The sequence below is a fragment of the Falco biarmicus genome, chromosome 16 (genome assembly GCF_023638135.1).
Source record: "Falco biarmicus isolate bFalBia1 chromosome 16, bFalBia1.pri, whole genome shotgun sequence".
Lineage (NCBI taxonomy): Eukaryota > Metazoa > Chordata > Aves > Falconiformes > Falconidae > Falco > Falco biarmicus.
This window is the reverse complement of record NC_079303.1, coordinates 8186664-8193650: the sequence shown is the minus strand read 5'-3', so window position 1 is coordinate 8193650 and position 6987 is coordinate 8186664.

Genomic DNA, 6987 nt, shown 5'->3' with positions numbered 1-6987 from the left:
GGGTTTATTAACCAGCCCTCTCTATTTATAGTTGTTTTTAAGGGCGATGCCCATTGTTGATCTCCATCCCTATAACTGGGCTTCAGAATTGGGAGCTGTGCCTGTTCTACTGGCACTAATGCAAGGATGCTTTGTTCAGCCACCTCCTTAGCAGGTTTCTCAGCCAAGCCATCACCCACCGTCACTGCAGTTTGTCCACATCAATGTGCTTTGCAATGCTTTATCACTGCTTCCTTAGTTTTTTCTGGTATCCCGTAAAAGTTGAAGAATTTCTTCCTTGTACTTCATAGGTGATTCTTGGGCTGACAAAGACCTCTGTCCTTCCAGATAGCCCCATGTGCATGGAGTATCCCAAATGCATATTTTGAAACAGCTCATATATTTACTCCTTTCCTCAAGCATCCTCACCATCCTTTGTAATGAAAGTAATGAATCATCTCCCATTCTGCAAGTCAAATTCTTGGCTCTTCTGTCACTACTGTTGGTTTAAGGGTACATTGCCTATAAATAGGACTTCAAATTTGTAATTCTTCATACTGGGAAATTCTTGGTGCTGTAAGAGAAACATTGTGCTGAGAAGGCCCTGTAAACACATGGCGATGTTTGTATTTGTCCATTTTTCCTTCGCTTCGATGAAGTTATTTTGTAACTTGAAACCTCAGTGGAAGGATTTGGGGCTTTATCCTGATCAGCCACTAAGGGCCAGCTCTCGGCTGCAGCATAAGTATTCAAGTGGTTTAAGCACCAAATGAAACTTCCACTTAGCTATAATTTGGGGTTTTTTTCCCCTTCCTCTTATTTTTCATTTTAAATAAAGAGTTTTAAGTATTTGGCTTCCTTACGTGTGGGAAAAAAAAGAAAAAAGAAACAAAAAAACGGACCAGTACTACCCTTGTCCTGTTATGATAAGCTCCTTTATTTGGAGGGCAGAATGCTGACACCACCAAGAAGATGTTAAGAAGAAGGGTCAGAATGTGAGAGCCATAAGTTGGGTGTTCTTCAGCTGGCCAGATCTGAGGAGATGGAAAAGGTGCCTCCCAGGTAGCTAAAGGGAAGCACAGGAGAGCAGCTGGGAGCCAGAAGTGTGGTGTGGGCATACGGAAGTGCTACACTGTGGTGTGTCAGGCAAAGAATTTTCAGGAACTTTCACTTCTTTTTGTCATTTCCCAGGCTCCTGAGGTGCAGGAATGCTGAAGGTAAGAACCTGCCGGCATATGTGGAGAAAGAACATTTCTGTCTCCATTGTACTTTCCTCGCTTCTCTGTTGCGGTGCAAGGGCAGTGAGTACGCAGGCAGCTTGCGTGGCCAGTGCCGGTGTGGTTCTGGCACAGAGGATCAAGCGCTTCATGCTTCAGAGCTGTCAGGCTGACACTCTTCAGCACTCAATGAAGCTCTAAATTACAGCTAAAGGAAGACAGAAATGTTGCTTCAGAGCTTGATGATGTTGTTTTGATCCATCTTTTTGCTTGTTCAGTGGCTACAGAAGGGAACCACTGCCTTGGTAGGAGCATCCATTGAGTTCTTCATGTGTGATATTAGAGAATCGTTGTGTCTATTTATGAATGAGATCATTACAGTAGGTGTTTTTGATGATGTTCACATGTGTGGTACATAAGACCTTTGCCAGTTAAATAGTAAATCCACACAATGGGGGTGTCCAAAGCAGCAAATCCAATGCAATCCTCCAAAGAGCTTTGAAAGTCTGTCCCAGAGGGTACAGACTGGTTGCTGGTGATTTTGCTGAACTGCCTTTCATGGCAGGTTGCTTGGAGCGCCTGTGAGAAGTCATCTTCTGGGGGTTGCATGCTGCAAATGGTAGGTTCTTTCAAGAAGGTAATGAAGAAACTTCACCTTTGGTTTTTCTCTTTTAACAGATTGTACACAAATGGGAGTCCTGAGCATGCTGCTTTTAGCAGGGGAACATGCCCTGACTGCACAGGATGTAAGGAACTCTCTTCTCTCACTGACCATGAGCCCTCAGTCTCAAGGGAGCTCTGAGGGGGAATATTTGACCTGTGGGAGATGCAACTTCAGATACGTACCTCAGGTGGGACTGCAGTGTGAGCCCTGTGGTTGGAGCCATGTATCCCAAGCGTGAACGTAGAGGTTGGGCCCAGTTTTTAGTTTGGTTCGATGTGAACTCTGCTGACTGATTCTCTGATCAGAGCAGGCAAGTCTTCCCCTGAGAGGATATTGTCATGGGTGTAAGGGTTGAAGTGCAGGGACTGCGTCAACAAACAGGTGGTTTGAAAAGTCTTTGGGGCAAGGATCTGGTACGGTTGTGTAGCGCCTTTTGCTTTTAGAAAGGTGTCTAGTAAATCCAAGTGTTCCTGCCTGTGTCCTAGTAGTGCAGAGACCTCTGGTCTTTCTTTAGACTGATTGTTGTGTAAGATCTGGGTTTTTTGGGACAGCTCTGAAAATTGTTCAAAAGGTGTCTTGAATGTTGGGTGAAATCGGTTGTCACTTTCATAAACCTCTAGCCTGGAAAGAAGGGCCGTGGAAGCAAGGAGGGTTTCTTTTTTACTTTTTTTTTTATTTTTACTGGGAGGAAAAGCAGTGGTTAACTATCACTCTATGATACCCCCAGGAGCAGGCTGTGCAGTGCATTTGAGGTGCATCACTCCTGTACTGCCAAGATGGAGCCCAGACTCCTCAATGCTTTGCACACTGGCAGTGGAGCCTTTGTGCAGCTGTGGGGACTGGCTTTCTGTGCTGCAGCATGAAAAATAAGAAACACTAGGGTAAGGCAGGCAGAGAAGTGGAAAGAAATGGATTGTTTTGTGCTAAAAAGTGAATGTCCTGTAGTTTTCAAACTTTGAATCTCTCCACATGGAACTTAAAAACTGCTTTTAGCTATGCTGTTCTGTTTCAACGAGAGGGAAGATGTCTTGTACTCACAGATGATGTGTTCTCTTAAGAAGGATCTTTGCCTTCGGAGGTGAACTTTCTCAGTTTTACATGAAAAGTGCCTCAAGCTGTACGATTTCAGATGGCAGTGAAGGAATTTCATCTACATGGGGATTTAGATACAAATGCCACATCTGTTGCAACTTTTAAAAAGAAAAACACAGATCTTTTAGCCCCAAGGCCTTTAACGCCTGCAGCCTTGGCACTTGTGAAAGAAGTCAAACACTTGATCTCTACACGACATGTTGTGTATAGATATCACGCTTCCATTAAGTGGTTTTCTTTTATTGGACCAATCTTCGCCTTATGCTATGTTGGCCCTGTGGAACCAGGCTTGGGAAGATCCACTGCATGTACGTGAATGGTTGGTTTTGCCTTTGCAGTCTTAGAAAAATAAATGGGGTTTTTCTCAGTCCCCATGTCTGGAGGTTGGGCTCTCCTTCCAAAGCTGAGCTCAGGAATAGGCTGAAGGAATTGCCCCCAGGAGCGTGCTGCTGGGCTTGGGTTCCCCATGGCTCAGGGGAGGAGGGCATGGGTCAATGCGTTAAGGAATGGGCCTGTGTTGAGCCTTCCCGTGTGGGTGCCCAGTGCCCATGGGAATGGTGGGTGACCAAGAGGGATGTGCCTGGGACCATCTCCCTGGGCTTTCAGGCACCACTGCCCTGCACAGCAGCACCGCCTGCTCAGGGCCATGCCTGAGACCACATCCCTGGGCAAGAGCAGGTGTCTCTCTGCACGCCCCAGCTGGGGCAGGCTGCTGTGTCCCTGGTGCAGCAGGAGGTGCCTGGGGAGCCCCCAGGCCAGCAGCCTGGTGCTGGGGACAGGGACTGGCCCAGAGGGGCTACCAGGAGTGGGCCATCAGGGTGTGTGTGAGAGAAGAGCAGCAGACAGAGGGAGACACTGGCCTCTGTGTCCTCATGCCGTGGCTGGCACCTGCCCTGGGACTGACTGGCAGGATGAGTCCCCTCTCTGCCCACCAGCATATGCTGTGCCCTTGTGAGGGTCTGCGGCCATGGGGTGAGTGCCCAGAGCTCTGCAGCCCCCTTTGGGTGGGCAATTGCATGGGGCCAGCCCAGCGTGGGCTGCTGTGTCTGCCTGGGCTGGGGAGAGGGCAGGGGAGGGGGGCAGAGCTGTGGGGGGGCTGGGAAGGGCCAGGGAGAGGGAAACTCCAGTGAGAGCTCAGCGGTGTGGGTGTGCAGGGTGGGGGCACACAGCAGGGTGGTCCTGGTGCAGATCTGGGTGTCAATGACGAAGGAAGCAAGGCACCGGGGGAGCAAGACTGAGGTTCCTCCTCTGTGTCATGTTCTTTGGAACCTAAGGAAGCCGTCCCAGGGAAATTTTCCTCCAAGAAGTCCCAAACAATGCTCATTTCCATGTCTGGTTATAGAACCCAGCCTCTATGAGGGTCGTTTGCTGCATGGTCACCTCTGTCCTCCTCTCTGCTTCAGTGATACCCAACTTCATCACCATTTTCAATAAAAAGCGAATCAATTTTCTACTGTCCCTTGTTACACACAAGTCACATAGCTCTTGCCACAGTTGGTCACTCACCCAAGGTGGTGGTCAGACACCTTCAGCCAGATCAGGTGCTCATGGCTTCATTTTGACAAATATTGAGGCAGGCATTGAATGAGATCCCACCAGCTGGCCTGGGTCTAGCACATCAGTCGAACTCTAAACAGCTTCTCAAAGACTCCCAAATCTCTCTCAGCCTTTCATTGTCTATAATGTCCTCCAGGTTCCAGCCATCATTCTGGACTGTGCAGGAATTGCTCCCATCTGGCAGGGTCTCTCTTGTGCTGGGGAGCCCCATTGTGGGCTCAGCAGTCCTGATGTGGTCCTGTGGTGCGTTAACCTTGGCCAGCACCTAGCCAGCCCTTAGCTGCTCATCCGCTCCCCTGACTCAACAGGACAAAAGCAGAAATTATACCAGAAATGCTCATGGGTCATGGCCAAAGATGTGTCATGATGTCAAAATTCAATTTTATTTATTGCCAATTCAAAAATACATGAATTGCTAGAAACCAGGACTAAAACATAAAGACCATTCCCCTCACAATTTCTCCAAGGGCCGAATTACTCCATTGTTCCCAATTCACCTACACACCAACACCCTGAAAGGTGCAGGGGCGATAGTGAAGAGCGGGTGATGGCACAGAACATCTCTGTTGCTCCTCGCTCCTCACACATTTCCTCTGCTCCAGCTTGGTTTCTCTCTATGGACCCTGTCACGGTCCACTCAGTGGACTCGTGATGGTTCGTTAACTATGACCTCAAAGCACAAAAAATCAAGGCGACCACGCCAAGGGGTTATGCTTCAATCAAACAGCACAATTTTATTGTTTGCCCATAAAGCGGCGTGTGATAGGTAGAAAGACAGAAACTGAATAAAAGGTAAAGTAAAAAGAAAAGGAAAGAGGAGAATAGCTACCACCACAGGTCCAAGGCGTCCCTATGGTCCCAGGTCCAGGCAGCGTCCCGCTGGTCCTTCCGATCGTCATGATCCTTGGTGGGGAAGATCTCCGAAGTTCAGTTGCTAAGAAGGCATCTTTTTATGCCAAGCAACACACCTTGCTCCTCCTCTGGTCCATGGACTTCCACCAGTCTCCGCCCTCTTGAGCCAGGGTATCTTGCTCCAGTGGCGGGTAGCTTCAGACCAGGAGGCGTATTCTTGTATTGTTTTCTGGTTCGTTGTTATGACCACGGTTGTGATCCATCTTCTGGACAGCTGTTATGTGGCCTTATTCAATCCCAGGTGGCAGGGAGCGGCATAGTACTCCTCGTACCGTGCAGTTCTCTTTCCAGGGTCTTTGTGTCTTGGTGTCCATGAGGACCACATTCCATCTCCAGGTCTCTGTTGACAATGTTGAGACAATATTGTTCTCTTTAGACCAACTCTTACACCACCCCGTGGCTCAACATTGTTATCAGGACCACGTGGCAGCAATATAATCCTCTAAGAGGGGTAAAAGAGGATAGGGAAAGAAAAAGGGGAAAGGAAAATGACAGACAGGAAAAGAAGGGGAAAATAATAATCTTTATCTCAAACAATTCACAATAATCAAATGGTATTCATAAAAATGACTAAACATAAATCCGTTTAGGTCTTATACAATTTTCCTTGTGTCAATAGATTTAGGGATGTCCACATTGGAGGGGATATTCAACAAGTTATGTGCGTTGATTACAGATGTCAGATATGTCAATTGCTTTACCATTATCCAATTTAAGACATACAATATCATTGACAAAATAAGACCAATCAAGACCAATATCAAAAGGACAACAGTGGGGTGACACAACTTGTTCAAGATGCCAGTAGCAGTTGGTGACCATCAGAAAAGTGTGTCCCACCATCCATGTTCTGCATCTTTTCTCACTCTTCTCAAGACACGGTGTATTTCTTCCACATTGTGATGGACAGTTATCAAGGTTTTATGTTCGTTTTCTCTAACCTTTTCCAGAATCTTTATCAAGTCTTGATGCTGTAACAGTTGTTTTACCAAGGTGAGATTCATTCCAATGGATACAGGCGGCAATTCGTGAATCAGTGTATAATTAGATTTCAAGAGCTGGTGAGATGTGCCTGGGGCTAAATAGGAGAAGTCACATCCAGTGATGATCAAAAAAATTGCAAACGCAAAAATTGGAATGATTCTTACTATCTACAATCACCGTATCTACAGATACAGAATTACAAGCGGTTCTCAAACATGCACAACCTTTGCCAATATATACAAGCACTGTTTCAGGGTTATCATCAGGACGAATCTCAAAATGACAGATATTCTGTGTAGTGTCTAAACAAATGTCCTGAGCTCTGATTGTGTTGCCTTCACAGGCAAATCTTTGTTGTTCCCGCACGATAGAAGATTCCAAATCTACAGTTTGCCATTTCTCATCCACCTTTTGGGCCCATACTCTATGCTTGAAAGGATAGAGTATGGTTCCATTCTGGTTCAATCCTAAGGCAATAATGGGGTAGATTACATTTACTGATGCATGGGATATCGTCAACACAATAGGGGTGGCAATGTTTGTGGTGGGGTTATAAGTAAACTTTACCAAATTCCACCAGGA